The sequence below is a fragment of the Pongo abelii genome, chromosome 1, assembly GCF_028885655.2.
Source record: "Pongo abelii isolate AG06213 chromosome 1, NHGRI_mPonAbe1-v2.0_pri, whole genome shotgun sequence".
Lineage (NCBI taxonomy): Eukaryota > Metazoa > Chordata > Mammalia > Primates > Hominidae > Pongo > Pongo abelii.
Window position 1 is genome coordinate 181,069,990 of NC_071985.2, and position 18,706 is coordinate 181,088,695.

General features: G+C 41.3%; 1 protein-coding gene and 2 pseudogenes across 2 annotated transcripts in view; 1 reads left to right on the forward strand and 2 right to left on the reverse strand.

The window, feature by feature from the left end:
* ZFYVE9 (zinc finger FYVE-type containing 9) overlaps window positions 1-18,706 on the reverse strand; it is a 201,123-nt gene that overhangs the window by 167,492 nt on the left and 14,925 nt on the right. The window lies entirely within an intron of this gene.
* LOC129059188 (phosducin-like protein 3) lies at window positions 1,253-5,184 on the reverse strand (annotated as a pseudogene).
* Window positions 13,279-14,114, forward strand: LOC100449807 (transformer-2 protein homolog alpha-like; annotated as a pseudogene).

Here is an 18,706-nt window from a genome sequence, read left to right on the forward strand (position 1 = left end):
ACTTTGGGAAGTCGAGGTGGGTGGATCACAAGGTCAGGAGATTGAGACCATCCTGGCTAACACAGTGAAACCCCATCTCTACTAAAAATACAAAAACAAAAAATTAGCCGGGCGTGGTGGTGGGCGCCTGTAGTCCCAGCTACTCAGGAGGCTGAGGTGGGAGAATGGTGTGAACCCGGGAGGCAGAGATTGCAGTGAGCCGAGATCATGCCACTGCACTCCAGCCTGGGTGACAGAGTGAGACTCCATCTCAAAAAAAAAAAAAAGAAAGAAAAGAAAAGCTCTGACGAGCTTATACATTAAAGACACAGCTGAGGCTGGACACAGTGGCTCACGCCGGTAATCCTAGCACTTCGGGAGGCCGAGGCGGGTGGACTGCCTAAGCTCAGGAGTTTGAGACCAGCCTGGGCAACATGGTGAAATCCTGTCTCTACTAAAATACAAAAAAATATTAGCCGGGTGTGGTGGCGCACACCTGTAATTCCAGCTACTTGGAAGGCTGAGACAGGAGGATTACTTGAACCCAGGAGGCGGAGGTTGCAGTGAGCCAAGATCACACCACTGCACTCCAGCCTGGGGAACAGAGTGAGACTCCAGCTCAAAAACAAACAAATAAATACATAAATAATTTTGAATAAAATTAATAACTTAAAAGGCAAAAGTACAAACACAGGTCTCAATTTCCTCATATGTTCAATAAAGAAACTGGTCTAGAAAATCTTAGTTTCCTATGACTTCTAAAATTGAGTTTGAATATTCTATATGTTGGTGACTGCTGTTCTAATAAGTTACAACAAACATATACCCCAAACATTCATAGTCTACTTAACTGGTTTACTTCCCAATATATACATTAATCAATTTTGAAATAATCTACTTTACAACATACTCTAAGTGCCTGTGTCCTCTGTCTTTTCAACCTTTCCCTTTTATGGTCTGTAAACATCCACAACATCTTTTGATAACAAACATTAAAACCTCTCCTTCAACCCTACATTTCCCTCTAATTACTGCCCTTTCACCTTCCTTTCACAGCCACATTCTTTTAAAAGAAAAAAATTACTGACCCTTACTTACTATCAATTCTTACTTTCAATCTACTAAAACTGCTCTACCTAAGGTCATCAATGACTTTCTAATTGCCAATCCTAACAGACACGTTATTTTTTTTTATTTATTCACGTTGATTTAAAACTAAATATTCTTTTTATAGTTATATGTCAAAAAATAGTGACTAGGTTTTATGGCTTACTTAAAATATAAATGAGGAAAATACACATGTGCCATACCAATAGCTGGTTTTAATTTTTTTAAAGGAAATACTATAATTTAAAAAAGAGTTCCAAAATATTTAACAGAATTTCCAGCAATGATTATTTCTATCTTTTTTTTTTTTTTTTTGAGACGGAGTTTTGCTCTTTGTTGCCCAGGCTGGCATGCAATGGCGTGATTCAGCTCACCGCAACCTCCACCTCCCGGGTTCAAGTGATTCTCCTGCCTCAGCCTCCTGAGTAGCTGGGATTACAGGCATGCGCCACCACGCCCAGCTATTTTTGTATTTTTAGTGGAGACAGGGTTTCTCCATGTTGGTCAGGATGGTCTCGAACTCCCAACCTCAGGTGATCCGCCTGCCTCAGCCTCCCAAAGCACTGGGATTACAGGCGTGAGCCACCACGCCCAGCCCAGCAATGATTATTTCTAAAATGTAAAGATTTGAAACATAATTTGTACAAAACTAAAAACCAGAAGAATTCACTCTTACTTTTTCCTTTTTAAAAAAATCCAGACAATTTGTCACAAGAAAGTGATAGCAGCTGCAGCCTCAGTCACCCTCAGAATCACTGTCCCTCTTCATGGGGACAGAGCATTGCACTGAGGACAGCAATACATCTTCAACTGGCTTCTTAGGGTTTTCCTCCAGGTCCGTCTTAATTGCTCCAGATTCAGACAGTTTTCATTCCAACTCATCTCTTGTCAGGTTCACGCCGCCAAACACCAGAGGACCAATAAACTGAGCCTTGATATCTCCTTCCAGGTAAACAAATATCATGGGCAGATTCCTATCAGGATAACTGGGTATGCAGGTTGTTGAAATGGCTTTGATAAATTTGACATCAGGAAACTTCCTGGCAGCTCCACTGAGGTGCTGATTTATCAGGGCACAGAGGGGAATTCCTTGTTTGTAAAGGTGCAAGACGACACACAAACCCTCACCGGCTTTGGTAACTTCTTGAATATAATCCTTCCCTGAGATCTCCAAAACTTCTTCAAATTTATTCTTCAATTTAGTTGCTTTCCACTCAACCAGTCTCTGCTGTCTGTACATTTCAATAGCACATTCATCCTCCTCATTAAACTTGTCTTCATGATCCTCCAGCTCCTCCAAAGTCATATCTTCCTATGTTGTCACGACTGACTGCTGGAGGATGCGCTGCTCCTCTTCTGCCTCCTCTTCCAATTCTTTCAGACTTTAAGATGCCCTTTTTGTGTAAGATGTCATTCCATTCAGTGTCTGTGTTGGGGTCCTGCATCTTGTTTCCAATTGCTCAAGCCAGCTGTGCCCCCTAATAGACACTTTAAATCCTTTTTATTTAGCCTATCCACAGGAACACTCTTTTTTAAAACTATCCTCCTCTGCTCCTATAAAAACTTGATACTTTCTATTGATTTTCCTCTTCTTTTCTTTGTCTCCTTTTGTGGACTTTATTCCACTGTGTCACTTAAATGTGACTTTTTTTTTTTTTTGAGACACAATCTTGCTCTGTTGCATAGGTTGGAACGCAGTGGCACGATCTCAGCTCGCTGCAACCTCCACCTCTTGGGTTCAAAAGATTCTCCTGCCTCAGCCTCCCAAGTAGCTGGGACTACAGGCGTGCGCCACCATGCCCGACTAATTTTTGTATTTTTAGTAGAGACAGGTTTCACAATGTTAGCCAGGCTGGTCTCGAACTCCTGACCTCACGCAATCCACCCGCCTCAGCCTCCCAAAGTGCTGGGATTACAGGCATGAGCCACCATGCCCGGCCTTAAATGTGACTTTTATCCAGTCTCATGTTCTCTCTCATGACCTCTTGTCTCTTCACTCTACATGGTTTCACTGGATGGTCTCATTCACCCTTGTGGCTTTAACTACTCCCTAAAACCTAGTATGTCTTCTGCACTCCATCTCCTCATCTAAGCCTGAATGATACACTCAATCATCCAAACCCAGACATCTAAGAACCAGGCCTACCTACCAATCAATCCTAACAATTCAAACCCTAAATATCTCTTGTGGCCAGGCACAGTGTCTCACATCTATAATTCCAGCATTTGGGGAGGCCACAGAGGGAAGGCTGCTTGAGCCCAGGAGTTCAAGACCAGCCTGGGCAACAAAAGGAGACCCTGTCTCTACAAAAAACAAAAAAATTAGCCGGGCATGGTGGCACATGCCTGTGGTCCCAGCTACTCAGGAGGCTGAGGTAGGAAGATTGTTTGGGCCAAGAGGTCGAGGCTCCAATGAGCCATGATCACACCACTGCACTCCAGCCTGGGTAACAGAGCGAGACTCTGTCTCATAAATCAGTAATTATCTCTTGAATCCATCCCTTCCTATCCATTCTAGATGTTACTACTCTAATTTATATTATCTTCCCTGGCTTTGTTTTCCTCAATAGTTTCCCCAATGATAACCGTGTATCCATTCTGGCCCTCGTTCAACCCGTCTGCTACACAGACAACAAAATAATCTTTCTAAATCTTCAACCAAATAGGCCGGGCGAGGTGGCTTGCGCCTGTAATCCTAGCACTTTGGTAGGCCGAGGCAGGTGGATCACAAGGTCAGGAGTTCGAGACCAGCCTGGCTAATATGGTGAAACCCTGTCTCTATTAAAAATACAGAAATTAGCCGGGCATGGTGGTGGGAGCCCGGGTCCTAGCTACTCAGGAGGCTGAGGCAAGAGAATCACTTGAACCCAGGAGGTGGAGGTTGCAGTGAGCCAAGATCGTGCCACTGCACTGCAGCCTGGGCGACAGTGCGAGACTCCGTCTCAAAAACGAAAAAAAAAAAAGCCCAAATATGCCCAAGTAGCCTCCTTTTTTTTTTTCTTTTTAAGATGGAGTCTTGCTCTGTCACCCAGGCTGAAGTGCAGTGGTGGGATCTGGGCTCACTGCAAGCTCTGCCTCCCAGGTTCATGCCATTCTCCTGCCTCAGCCTCCCAAGTAGCTGAGACTACAGGCACCAGCCACCACACCCAGCTAATTTTTTGTATTTTTAGTAGAGATGGGGTTTCACCGTGTTAGCCAGGATTGTCTCAATCTCCTGACTTCGTGATCTACCCGCCTCGGCCTCCCAAAGTGCTGGGATTACAGGCGTGAGCCACCGTGCCTGGCCTATTATTTTAAATTCTTCATTGGTTCCCCATGCCTTGCTAAAAAAAAAAAACTACTTTTGATAGTATATGATGTCTTTCATAATCTAGCTCCTATGTCTAAGTATCTACTTCACCTCTTGCCCTCAATTCCTTTCAGCCTACAAAACTAGCATAACATACTATTTGCAGTTCCCCAAATTAGATAACATATGTTGTTCCACATACTGCCACACGTTTGTGCCCAGGTTTTCCTCTGCTTAAAACGCCCCTCTCATCTTTATCCATCTGGAGAATTCCTGTTAATTTTTCAATACTAAACAAAAGTGTCACCATTTCAGTCAAGCTTTCCTCGATCTCTCCAGATGGAACTGATGATCTTCACAGAATTCGGTGTATCTACTCATTTACATATTTGCCTTCCCAACTAGCCCTTTAATTCCTTGATGGCACAGATGTCTTATTCCTTTTTCTATATCTAGCACTTAAGCACGGTCTTGAGAGAGTACATGGATCATGTATTGGACAGATCTCCCAGACAAAAAATCAACAAAGAAACATCAGACTTGGGCCGGGTGCAGTGGCTCACGCCTGTAATCCAGCACTTTGGGCGGCCAAGGCGGGTGGATCATGAGGTCAGGAGTTCGAGACCAGCCTGGCCAAGATGGTGAAACCTCATTTCTACTCAAAAATACAAAAATTAGCCAGGTTGGTAGCTCATGCCTGTAATCCGAGCTACTGGGGAGGCTGAGGCAGGAGAAGTGCTTGAACCTGGGAGGCAGAGGTTGCGGTGAGCCGAGATCGTGCCATTGCACTCCAGCCTGGGTGACAAGAGCGAGACTCCATCTCAAAAAAAAAAAAAAAAGAAACATCGGACTTAATCTGCACTATAGAACACATGGACCTAATAGATATTTACAGAACATTTCATCCAATAACTGCAGAATACACATTTTTATCTTCAGCATGTGGATTGTTCTCAAGTAGAGACCATATGTTCGGTCACAAAACAAGCCTTAAAACATTCAAAAGCATGGAAATAATATCAGGCATCTTCTCTGACCACAAGGGAATAAAATTACAAATCAATAACAAGAGGAATTTTGGAAACTATACAAACACATGGAAATTAAACAATATACTCCTGAATCACCAGTAAGGAAATTGAACATTTTATTGAAACAAATAATAATGGAAACACAACATGCCAAAACCTATGGGATACAGCAGAAGCAGTACTAAGAGGACAATTTATAGCTAAAAGCGCCTACATCAAAAAAGAAAAACCTTCAAATAAATAACCTAATGATGCATCTTAAAGAACTGGAAAAGCAAGAGCAAACCAAACCCAAAATTAGAAGAAAAGAAGTAATAAAGATCAGAGAATAAATGAATTTGAAAATTAAAAGGAAAAAAGAAATGAATTTGAAATGAAAACAATACAAAAGATCAATGAAACAAATGTCAGTTTCTTTGAAAAGATAAATAAAATTGACAAACCTTTAGCCAGACTAAGAAAAAAAGAGAGAAGACTCAAACGAAATCAGAGATGAAAAAGGAGACATTATTACTGATACCACAGAAATTCAAAGGATCATGAGTGGCTACTATGAACAACTATATGCCAGCAAATTAGAGTAAATGGGTCAATAAGTATTGTCAAATGAATAAATGATGCAATGGTTTTACAAATATTAGTATTTTCATAAATTAATGTTATAGAAACTAAGAGGAAACAATTATTACAGCTTAGAATTATCTGACAAGACTTCATGAAAAGCTTTGAACTGAATATTAAATGAAGATAGGAAGAATTTTTAAAAAAAGAGCAATAAAATTTTTCAAAATCTTCTTAAGTAAAATCTGCAAAAGGTCAAAACGAATTCTTGGCTGTTTCAACGTACATAACTGTTACATCATATAACAAAAATGTATTTCTGCAGGAAAAAAATTGAAGCTTACTGATTGACAAATCCATTCAACAAATGTATTAGCTTACTAAAGGCCTAGATCAAGTTGAAAATAAGAGGATAGCAAGGAGCTAGGTTACAAATACTTCATAATAGCAAGTTTTGGGGTCAAATCTCATTACAACATAATTACAATAAAAATCTCCACATAATTCATATTTATATAAATATTCACTCAACCAATACTTGAGCACCTGGTTACTGTGTTCCTTCAACAATGAAGGGTACAGATTAAGCCCTCTATTATTATAACATTTTTAAATAATTAAGTCAGTTAAACACTCAGTGGAGTTTATCTAACAAGGTTGTTGAATTTGAGTATAAGCACTGGAAATGAAACAGCAAGTAAACAGGCAAAACCTGAGCGCTCGCAGAGATTACATTCCAATGGATGGAAATGAATGATAAACAAGATAAACACGTAAAATATATGATATGCTAGATGACGTGTTAAGATGAAAAATAAAGAAAGAGAGAGGAAAATTTGAGGGTTATAAATTTATTTTATTTTATTCAGACAGTGTCTCGCTCTGTCACCCAAGCTGGAGAGCAGTGGCACAATCATGGCTCATGGCAGCCTTGACCTCCTGGGCTTAGGTGAACCTCACATCTCAGCCTCCCAAGCTGGAAGTACACGCGTGTACCACCATGTCCGGCTAGCTTTTTGCATTTTTTGTAGAGATTGGGTTTTACCATGTTGCCCATGCTGGTCTCAAACTCCTGGGCTCAAGCAATCTACCCGCCTCTGCCTCCCAAAGTGCTAGGATTATAGGCATGAGCCACTGCACTTGGTTAGGGGGTTACAATTTTAAATTAGGCAGCCAGAGAAAGTCTCACTGAGTCACATCAAGATCTGGATGTCAGGGAGCAATCTTGGAATTCAGAGGGAGTTAGTTAAAAACAGAGGGACAGCAAGAACAAAACACAGATTAAGGGAGAGAAAGAGTAGCAGATGATAGGAAAGGAGTTTCCAGGGGGGTCAGATTAGGGTTGGCCAACTGCCACTTATTTCCAGCAAAAATCAATACAGCAAAATTTCAATACATTAAAAGAAACCTGATACCTCATCTAGAATTTGCTTTTAAAGAATCTAATCTGGCTAGGCATGGTAGCTCATACCTGTAATTCTAGTACTCTGGGAGGCTGAGGCAGGAATATTGCTTGATCCCAGGAGTTCAAAACCAGCCTGGACAACATAGGAAGACATTGTCTCTACAAAATAGTAAAAAATTAGCCAGGCATGGTGGTGTGTGTCTGTGGTCCCAGCTACTTGGGAGGCCAAGATGGGAGGCTTGTTTGAGTGTGAGGTCAAGGCCACAGTGAGCCACAATCAAGCCACTGCACGCCAGCCTGGGCTACAGAGCAAGACCCTGTTGCTTTTATAAAAAAAAAAAAAAGGGCCAAGCATAGTGGCTCACACCTGTAATCCTAGCACTTTGGGAGGCCAAGGCAGGCGGATCACCTGAAGTCAGGAGTTTGAGACCAGCCTGACCAACACGGTGAAACCCCATCTCTACTGAAAATACACTATCTAGCCGGGTGTGGTGGCGTACGCCTGTAGTCCCAGCAACGCAGGAGGCTGAGACGAGACAACTGCTTGAACCTGGGCAGCAGAGGTTGCAGTAAGCCAAGATCGCACCATTGCACTCCAGCCTGGATGACAGAGCGAGACTCTGTCAAAAAAGAAGACGACCAAGAGGAGGAGGAGGAGAAGGAGGAGGAATCTAATCTGTAACACAAACTTAATTTGTTTCTATTTCCAAATTTGCTTTATGACAGATTTTAACAAGTTTTCTTAAATAAAGAGTATACTAAATGAAAGCAGTCCCTCCTAACTCCTAAGGAAGCCCCAAATTTCACACAGAAACCACTCTATGATCTACACAATGACAAAATGCATATAATACTATAATGCAACTTACTTCTAACTCCTTTCAAGAGCCTGCTGAAAATATTTCACTAATCCTAAATTTATTTGCCTTTTCTCCAAAAAGCTACAGAAACAAAGATTTTTCCTGCAAGCATCTCACAGGATCTGAATGTTCCAAAGATCAACTGTGATTCTGCTGTCTGCACGCCGAGAGGTCATTGCTTTGGACCTGGTATCATGAAGCCTCTCTTGAAGTTATCTTCAGTTCATCTGCTTGTTGCTGTGACTTTGTTTGGATATGCAGAATCAAGAGTATTACTGTACTCTTGATTGGCTTCACGTCAAAATTAAAGCAATGACAGTTGATGATTTGTACGTGCTTTCTGATGAGGTGTTTCTGAGAAGTGGGTGTCCTGTAACCAACGTGTGGCAAGATTTGTATATGTTTTTGTACTCTACAAGTGACTATGGCATCATATATCAGGGTAAAAGAGTAGGTTATTTTTAGATCTATGCTAATATTCACCTCCAGAACATTACCAAGGCAAGGATTCATATGTATCTCATGTGCTGTTGAGTGAGATGGGTCTTCATGGCAACCCGCAATTTCATTTATCCATCCAAGGGAGGCCAAATCACTGGCTTCGTCCACTTACTAAGACTACTGCTGAAACACTATCAAGTGCTTGAAATCATGCTTCAAAGCTTAAAACGTATTTTTCTTATTTATCCACCAAGATTGATGGGGTCAAGGAAGTACCTAACATTAGATCATTGCACATCCTATGCCTCATTTTTCTTCAATGGGAAACAGAAGGTAAGCTACGTAATGTGATATACAGAGCAACTGCAGCTGCCTGAGGACTGAGAAACAAGAGGCCTAAACTATAGCAATCCTGACAATGACAGAGTTCTTATTGATACCATGTGTTTGTATTAATCTGCAACTTTAATAAAGCAGACATTTCTTATTGTGACTCCTTTTGCAAAACGTTTTTTAATTATATTGGAATCACATTCAATACATAATTTTTATTCTGATAATGGGAATTTTTTTTTATAAAGATCAATTGATACATTTTTTAAAAAGATTTGTTCAGAGTAAATAAGTATGAAATGCAAGCCTTAAAACTTTTTTTTCTTAAGATCTGGTATCACCCAGGCTGGAGTGCAGTGGCATTATCACAGCTACTGCAGCCTTGACCTCCCCAGGCTCGGGTGATCCTCCCACCTCAGCCTCCAGCTGGGACTACAGGTGCGTGTCACCATGCCTGACTTTTTTGTTTTTTGTAGAGATGGGACAAGATGTTGTCTAGGCTGGTCTCAAACTCCTGGGCTCAAGCAATGCTCCTACCTTGGCCTCCTCACGCTGGGATTACAGGCATAAGCTACCGCACCCAGCCTAAAACTTTTTTTTTTTAATCATCAGGGTAGAATTAGTATATATAAGCAAACAATAAAGTGTTCAGATGAAAAATCATGAAGAGTATAGATTAAGCACTGTATTATTAAAACATTTTAAAATGATTAAGTCAGTTAAACACTCAATAGAGTTTATCTTAACCAGGTTGTTGAATTTATAAAAACTTTTAAACAGGCTAGGTAATCTTATGAGGTAAAGTGCAGGTTGCAACATTCAAACAAAAAATGGGATGAGTTCAGATTACTCCAGTGGTTCTCAAATTGTACTCCACAGACTCGCGGGAATCCACATCTTGGTATGTATGCCCTTTTCACCATGTTGACAACTGCAGTGAAAGCACAATAGAAATGATGGGTAGAACTGCTTGTACCTTAGCACTAATCAAGGCAGCAATACCAAACTATACTGGTAGTCTTATTCTTCACTGCCATGCACTCTCAGTTGTTCTAAAATGTCAGTTTCACTTGACTGATGAAGCAATAAAAATTATTAACTTTGTTAAATCTCAACTCTTGAGTAAAGTCTTTTTAATATTCTGTGTGACAAAATGGAAATATGAAGAAGGCACTTCTACTGCATACCAAAGTGTGATGGTATGCAAACTCACCCCTTTTTCCACGTAACTACTGTTGCTTCAAAGAACAGAGGGCATGAAAACAGAGCACAAATAGCAGGAGAGTCAAAGAAGAGGAGCTAAGTAGGATACAAGATACGCTTCCAATCCTCCAATAATTGATGACACAGTCTAGAAGACAAATTTGCTGTTATTATTTATATGCCCATCTCTTCAATGATTGTTCTGACAATTTCAATCACTTTGCCATGTTCTAGGAACTATGCTGATCACTAACTACTGAATTGAACCTGAAATAGTAAACTTTTCTGTCAGAAGAATCCAGAGTTCTAAGCCAATGGTTCTAAACTCTAAACAGCAAAACCTCTATTAACAGCAGAATCCCAATAGGAGCTCACAGAAAAGTGCTCTGATTGAAGCAGCATATAGAAAAGTTCAGATACATACATCCCATAAACTTGCCTTCTATCTCCCATTTACCTATTCTCAATGGTGATTCTGCGGGCCATCTAATTCAATCATATTTTCCCCCAGGTCTCAACTGATTTATTCTGTTCCCTTCTATACATACACATGCATGTACACACACAACACTCCCTCACAGACTGTTCAGGGGTCCCATTATCCTTCCCCTTCCTTTTCTCTAATTCATATTGAAAGATCTCAATGAGGCCCCTCCACCAAACCACTTGCCTTTTTCTAATGATCTCTTTCTTTCTTGTCTAATTACACTGACAGTTCCTCTGAAAATGGTGAAGGTGGACATTTCCTTTTGTTTCTGACTTTAATAAAAATTCTTTCAGTATTTCACCATTAAGCCTGATATGCGTTTTTTATTATATTTATATAATTAAAAACAAGAAAGGCAGTGGGGTTCCTTAACATTATTGTTACTATTGTTCAATACCAGCCTACTCTTAATTTATTATCTGATTTCTTTTTTTATTGTGGTAAAATACACATATTTACCATTTTAGCTATTTTTAAAAGTGTGCAATTTGGTGGCATTGAATATGTCCACACAGTTGTGCAACCATTACCTCCAACCAACTTCAGAAATTTTTCATCTTCCCAAACTGAAACTCTCTACCTATTGAACAGTGATCCCCCATTTCCCCTTCCCCACAGCTTCTGACAGACACCATTCTGCTTTGTCTCTACAAACTTCCCAATCATATTATTTTACTGCTAAGAATCTCAAATCCTGAAAGGCTGAGTCACTTTTCCAAGATCACCCAGCTGATTACTGGCAGATAAAAGCCAAAAGCAAGTGCTTACTTAGAAAGGAAAGCAGCAATCATCTATAGCCAAATAGCTTCATTTCGTTTTCTGCCTCAATGCCTTGTTAGCCTTGGTCTAGTGCATGTCTGCAAAAGATGGATGGATGGATGGACGGACGGACGGACAGACAAAGATATATACTCATTGTCAGCTGGGCACAGACAGACAGATGTATAAAGATATATACTCATTGTCGGTTCGGTGCAAACAGACAGACAGATAGATAGATAGATGTATAAAGATATATACTCATTGTCGGCTTGGCGCAGTAGCTCATGCCTGTAATCCCAACACTTTGGGAGTCCGAGGCGGGTGGATTACTTGAAGTGAGGAGTTCAAGACCAGCCTGGCCAATGTGTTAAAACCCCATCTCTACTAAAAATACAAAAATTAGCTGGACATGGTGGTGCATGCCTGTAATCCCAGCTACTCAGGAAGCTGAGGCAGGAGAATCACTTGAACCTGGGAGGCGGAGGTTGCAGTGAGCCAAGATCATGCCACTGCACTCCAGCCTGGGCTACAGAATGAACCCCATCTTTAAAAAAAAAAAAAAAAAAAAAAAGATATATACTCATTGTCTTTTAAGCAATAAATGTAGAAATTCAGTCTGGGCAACATGGTGAAAACCCGTCTCTACAAAAAAAAAAAAAAAAAAAAAAAAAAAAAAAAAAATTAGCTAGGTGTGGTGGTGCGCATCTATAGTCCCAGCTACTGGGGAGACCAAGGTGGGAAGATGGCTTGAGCCTAAGAGGCAGGGGTTGCAGTGAGCAATGACTGAGTCACTACGCTCCAGCCTGGGCAACAGTGAGACCCTGTCTTAAAAAAAAAAAAAAAAAAGGTAGAAATTGGGGTCATATTCAATATGGTCAATTTTTAACAGGCTGAATAGTGTTGACCGAAAATATCTATCCATCTGAAGGCATATCGCCAGTGGCATGGCCTAGAGCTTGATTCTTGGTCTTATCCTATTTAACATTTTCTTTTTAATAATTTAGATGAGGTCTCACTATGTTGCCCACACTGGTCTTAAACTCCTGGGTTCAAGTGATCCTCCCAAAGTCCTGGGATTACAGATGTGAGCCACTGTGCCTGGTCCTGTTTAACATTTTTATTAATGATTTGGATGTGGCCATTTATGGCACAATAATGAAATATGTGATGGATATAAAGAAAAGTATGACAGCTGAATCTGCTGGATCAAAGAATCAGTATTCGAAAGATCTAACCAAATTAGAATATTAGAATACTAAACTAAATCATCTCTAACAGGCCTAAACTAAAAGAAAATTAATAAATAAAAATAAAATAGGCCAGCACAATTTTGCTGGAGCCTGCAACCAAGTGGGAGTGGAGTGGAGCGGCCATTGTTGCCAACTCTTTCCTCTCTCCCACAGTTTGGTCAGCAGGTTGATTAGGCCGTTGGCCCTCGAGCCAAGACTCGTCTCATATTTAGTTCTGGGGAGCACCTCACAGACATGAGTGATGTAGAGGAGAACAACTTCAAGGGCATAGTTAATGTTCATGAAGAAACTGAAGAGCTTTTTCCAAAAATGTTGAAGATAAATCAAGATAAAAGAAGGCTAATGGAAAGTATTAAGGATCAGAAAGTTAAAATTGAATGGGGGAAAAAAACTGAACAGAAGATTGGTCGGATAGAAGCACTTGAATTTTTTTAAGGCTATTTTGAATTGTCTGAATTGGGGAAGAATACGCAAAGTACAAAAAGTGAAAAACTCAAGAATGAAGAGAAGTAGAAAGCAAGAGTGAAGCAGAATTAAAAGAATCTGGAAGAATAAATGGGTCCTAAGTAAATGAGTCTTCACTCTCAGTCAAAATCTCCAACAGGAACTCCTGCTCGTGTAAAACTGGAGAGACGGTCAGGATCTCTTAGTCCTTCAAGGGTTTCCAAACACTCTGAATCCCATTCTCGATCAAGATCAAAATGTCAAGGAGGCATTCTCATCGACGTTACACACTTGATCCAGATCCCGCTCTCACAGGAGACGAAGTAGCTCATATACACCAGAATACTTGCAGCGAAGGAGCCGAAGTCATTCTCCAATGTCTAACCGGAGAAGACACACTGGCAGAAGGGCAAATCCAGATCCCAACACTTGCCTTAGAGTGTTTGGCCTTAGTTTGTACACAACAGACAAAGATCTTCGTGAAGTATGTTCTCGATATGGACCTTTGAATGGTGCCAATGTAGTTTACAATCAGCAAACTGGGCAATCTCAAGGATTTGCTTTTGTGTATTTTGAGGGAATAGATGACTCAAAGGAGGCTATGGTAAGGGCAAACAGAAAGGAGCTGGATGATAGAAGAAATTCGGGTGGATTATTCTATTACCAAGAGAATGCACACACCTACACCAGGCATCTATATGGGCAGAACAACTCACAGTGGTGGTGGCAGAGGTGGTAGCAAAGGCGGCAGTGGAGGTGGTCACAGATGTCGAGATTCTTACTATGACAGAGGATATGATCATGGATATGACAGATATGAAAACTATGATTACCAGTACAGAAGACAATCACCTTCTCCTTATTATAGTCGATACAGATCACAATCAAGATCTCATTCCTACAGCCCAAGACGCTATTGATATTGAAACGGTTGTAATGAAGGACATTTTTTTCCTCTTTATTTTCTTTTTTCTCTTTTTTTTTTAATTCTGGATGTCCCCAAGCTTCTGATTCTTCCTAGTCTTTAAGAAAAAAAAATTTTGGTTTATTTAGTATCTACATTATACTCCTAAAGACGTAATTGTTGTCATTTTGAGTAAACATCTTGAGTATAAAAGCAACCCTAGTGTTACACTCCGTAAATTTTCTTTTTTTTCTCTTTTACTAACATAAACTCCTAGCTAATCAAATAAGAAATTATCTTTTTAAAGCTTCTTTTGTGTTAGATATTGTATTAGAGATCTGCATTTATGAAGAACTCCTTTTTAAACTTTCTTTTGAGGAAGACAGTAACACATAAAGTAGTTCAGTCATGTCATGTTTGGGGTGACATGGAACAGTCAAGTAGTTAAGTGCAGAAAGTTTGAAGCTATAAAAGAAAACACTTGGACATTTCTTTCGAAGAATGGAATTTTTGAGCCCTAAAAATTAAGTAATTTTTTAGAGATAAAAAGCTTGCAGACTCCTATGAAACATGTATTTAAAATACATCTCTTAAAACTTTGGCTAGGCACGGTGGCTCACACCGGTAATCCTAGCACTTTGGGAGGCTGAGGCAGGCGGATTGCCTGAGCTCAAGAGTTCAAGACCAGCCTGGGCAACATGGCAAAACCCTGTCTCTACTAAAAATACAAAAAAATAGCTGGGCGTGGTAGTGCGTGCCTGCTGTCCCAGCTACTCAGGAGGCTGAGGCAGGAGAATCGCTTGAACTCGGGAGGCGGAGGTTGCAGTGAGCTGAGATCGCGCCACTGCACTCCAGCCTGGATGATAGAGCAAGACTCTGTCTCCAAAAAAAATAAAATACATCTGTCAAAACTTAAAAACTAAAGTGTGATTTCTTTGTTAAATTTATTGAAGTATTCCCTTAATCAGTGAAGGACAACCCTTATTTATTACCTAGAGCAACTATATAATTTGCTGTTAGAAATTTTGGTATTGGAACTATGGATAAGCAGGTTACTATACAGTATAGAATCCTTAGAAGATACATGTGGGGAAAAGTAGTCTCCTTTCAAATAAAAGTTAATTTATTTGAAAAAATAAAATAAAAAGACCCAAACTACTGAATTGTCTGTTACAGAAAAAGTCATCAGGAAACAGGCTAATGCAATCTCAAACTGCGCTAGAAATGTCCAGAATAAGGAGAGTGGGGATTATCATGTTCTATGCTATACTGATCAACTGCATGGTTCATTTCAACCAACATTCCCTGGACACCTACTATGTGCCAGACCACACTGAAATATTGTTTTCAATTTTAGTCAATATTACATATTAACAAACAAAAACATATTCAAGAGAAAATAAGAAAAATGTCTAAAAGGTTTTTATTCATAAAGAATCAAAGCAACTTAGAAAAATGTCATCAAGGCCGGGCACGGTGGCTCACGCCTGTAATCCCAGCACTGCAGGAGGCCGACGCCGGTGGATCACGAGGTCAGGAGATCAACACCATCCTGGCTAACACAGTGAAACCCCGACTCTGTGTACTATTCCTTTGAATGTATTGGTAATGTGAAGGTCATGAGAGCAGCACTTGAGGCATGTCACAAGGGCTGGGGCGTCAGCGTGGTGGCTGGAGTATCTGCTTCAGGTGAAGAAATTGCCACTCGTCCATTCCAGCTGGTAACAGGTCACACATGGAAAGGCACTGCCTTTGGAGGATGGAAGAGTGTAGAAAGTGTCCCAAAGTTGGTGTCTGAATATATGTCCAAAAAGATAAAAGTTGATGAATTTGTGACTCACAATCTGTCTTTTGATGAAATCAGCAAAGCCTTTGAACTAATGCATTCTGGAAAGAGCACTCGAACTGTTGTAAAGATTTAATTGAAAAGAGAAAAAGTCCATCCTGTCGTGATGTGATGGGAGCAGCTTAACAGGCAGGGAGAAGCGCCTCCAACCTCACAGCCTCGTAGAGCTTCACAGCTACTCCAGAGAATAGTGTTATGTGTGTAATTCATGAATCTCTATAATCAAGGACAAGGATAATTCAGTCATGAACCTGTTTTCTGGACGCTCCTCCACATAAATAATTGCTAGCTTATTAAGGAATATTTTAACACAAAAGTAATTTCTACCAAAAAAAAAAAGAAACCCCGACTCTACTAAAAATACAAAAAAATTAGCATGGTGGCGGGCACCTGTAGTCCCAGCTACTCAGGAGGCTGAGGCAGGGGAACGGCGTGAACCTGGGAGACGGAGCTTGCAGTGAGCCGAGATTGCGCCACTACACTCCAGCCTGGGTGACAGAGCGAGACTCCATCTCAAAAAAAAAAAAAAAAAGAAAAAGAAAAAGAAAAATGTCATCAAAATCATCCTAACAATAATACCTAACATTTGCTTACTACATGTGGCAGCCATGGAGGTATGTCGCTTGTATCAACCTTTATGAAATAACTTTCCAATAAGCTTCTAGGTGCACAGTTAGCTGACAGCCTCCTACTGCAGTCCCTTCAGGATGCCCAGCTTTCAAGCTGAAGTCACACTCTTCCTGGGCAGCCCCACCCAATGACTGCTCATAACATAGGCACTAAGGCCTGGCCACTTCTGTCCAGTGCAGGACTCCTTTAATGAACAATTTTTGTTTGAGTCTTCACTGTGTTGTCTGAGACTCTGTCAGACCTGCATCGCACTCTGAGACTCTCCCTGACAATTGTGCCTCCTCTCCCTTTCCTTTCACAGAAGTCCTCTCCTACTTCATATATCTCTTATAGTCCTGTCTCAGCAGCTGCTTCCTGAAGGACTCAAATTGGCACAGCTGGTACCAGAAATTGACTAAGAAAGCAGGAGGTAAGATGGGGCTTAGGAACTAGAGAGCTTACTGCCCAACTGACAATGAAGCTCTCAGGTGGTACATGAGGCATGACAGGCCCTGGCACAAGCTGGTGGCCCAAGTGTTAACACACAAGTTGTGACTTGGGAGAATGTTCCCAGAGAGGAACATTCAAACTGGTGTAAAGATTCAGATATTTGGGAAGGGGAACACAAAACATACAAGAATAGCTGGGTGCGGTGGCTCACGCCTGTAATCCCAGCACTTTGGGAGGCCGAGGCGGGCGGATCACGAGGTCAGGAGATTGAGACCATCCTGGCCAACATGGTGAAACCCCATCTCTACTAACAATACAAAAAATTAGCCGGGCATGGTGGCAGGCGCCTGTAGTCCCAGCTGCTCGGGAGGCTGAGGCAGGAGAATGGCGTGGACCTGGGAGGCGGAGCTTACAGTGAGCCGAGATCGCGCCACTGCACTCCAACCTGGGTGACTCAGTCTCAAAAAAAAAAAAAAAAAAAACAAGAACAATAAAGTTGGCTAGCTGTTAGATTGCCCAGGCTCCCTAGAAAGGGCAGCTAACAAACAACTGAAAACTAAGCGTGAAGGTCAGAGGGCTCTTTAGTAGCTCACAAACAGGTCCTTATCACCTACGAAGGGAGGCAGTAAAAGATGAAGAACAAATTAAGGATGGCTACAGACCACTGCTTCACGGTGGCTGAATGCTCAGCGAAGGCAGGTTTGTTATGCCAAGGTCAGGATCCTGATTTGGAAAACCTAGAGGCCTGATAGACAGGTTAGGGATAGATGGCTGCCCCCAAAGATTGTCATTTCCAAATTCTTTGAACTCTGAGTCTTCAGGGATGAGTTAGCACTCCCTGCTGTGCAGAAGCACACTTCAGAGGTCTGTCACCTGCAAGGCAACACAGGGGCTCCCTCAGGATCTGTCCCCATCTGCATTCCTAGATGCCATGATAATAGCCAGTGCTAACCCTGCCAAGGACATCTTGGACCTCATAAAGGAGAACAGAGACTATAATCCCCAAAAGAATGGCAAGAATTAGCCAGGGTACCAGCAGGACTGGCATAAACCACAGTGCTAGATTTTCAAGGTGCTTAAAAAAGCAAGCAGGAACATTAGACTGAGTAAGGTCAAGTTTACTGGTTGAGAAAGGGGCTGTCTCAGGATGTGAGAATTAACACTGTGGCAGGGACCTGGGAGATGGTATAAACTTGCTGTCAGGGTGGCTCCTAGCAGCCTGGAGAAAATGATGGCCCAACCTAAGTCAGGCTGAAATGACTGAATTGACATAGCAGAGAGCAGAGGACAGGATTAAAAGGCTCAGGAAAGTGGGTATGATAGAGTTGTGTATACCATGTGAGGAGAGACCATTCATCAAAGCTGTCAGGAATATACTGGGGAGAGAGGCACCAGCATCACTAAGAAGTTCAGTGGTGGCGCTCCTCTAAAGGAAAGGCTCACTGATAGCAATAGGGGCCAGGTGGTGGCACTTAAACACCAGAAGCGAGTGAACTCTTACCATTACGATTCATGTTGAAAGACAGCCAATAAGACTTAACTTTCAGGGAGCTGTGGCGATAGTTAAGAGAATATGGTGCAGGCTGGGCACTGTGGCTCATTCCTGTAATCCCAGCACACTCTGGGAGGCTGAGGTGGGTGGATCGCTTAAGGTCGGGAGTTCAAGACCAGCCTGGCCAACATAGTGAAAACCCCCGTCTCTACTAAAAATACAAAAATTAGCCAGGTGTGGTGGTGGGCACCTG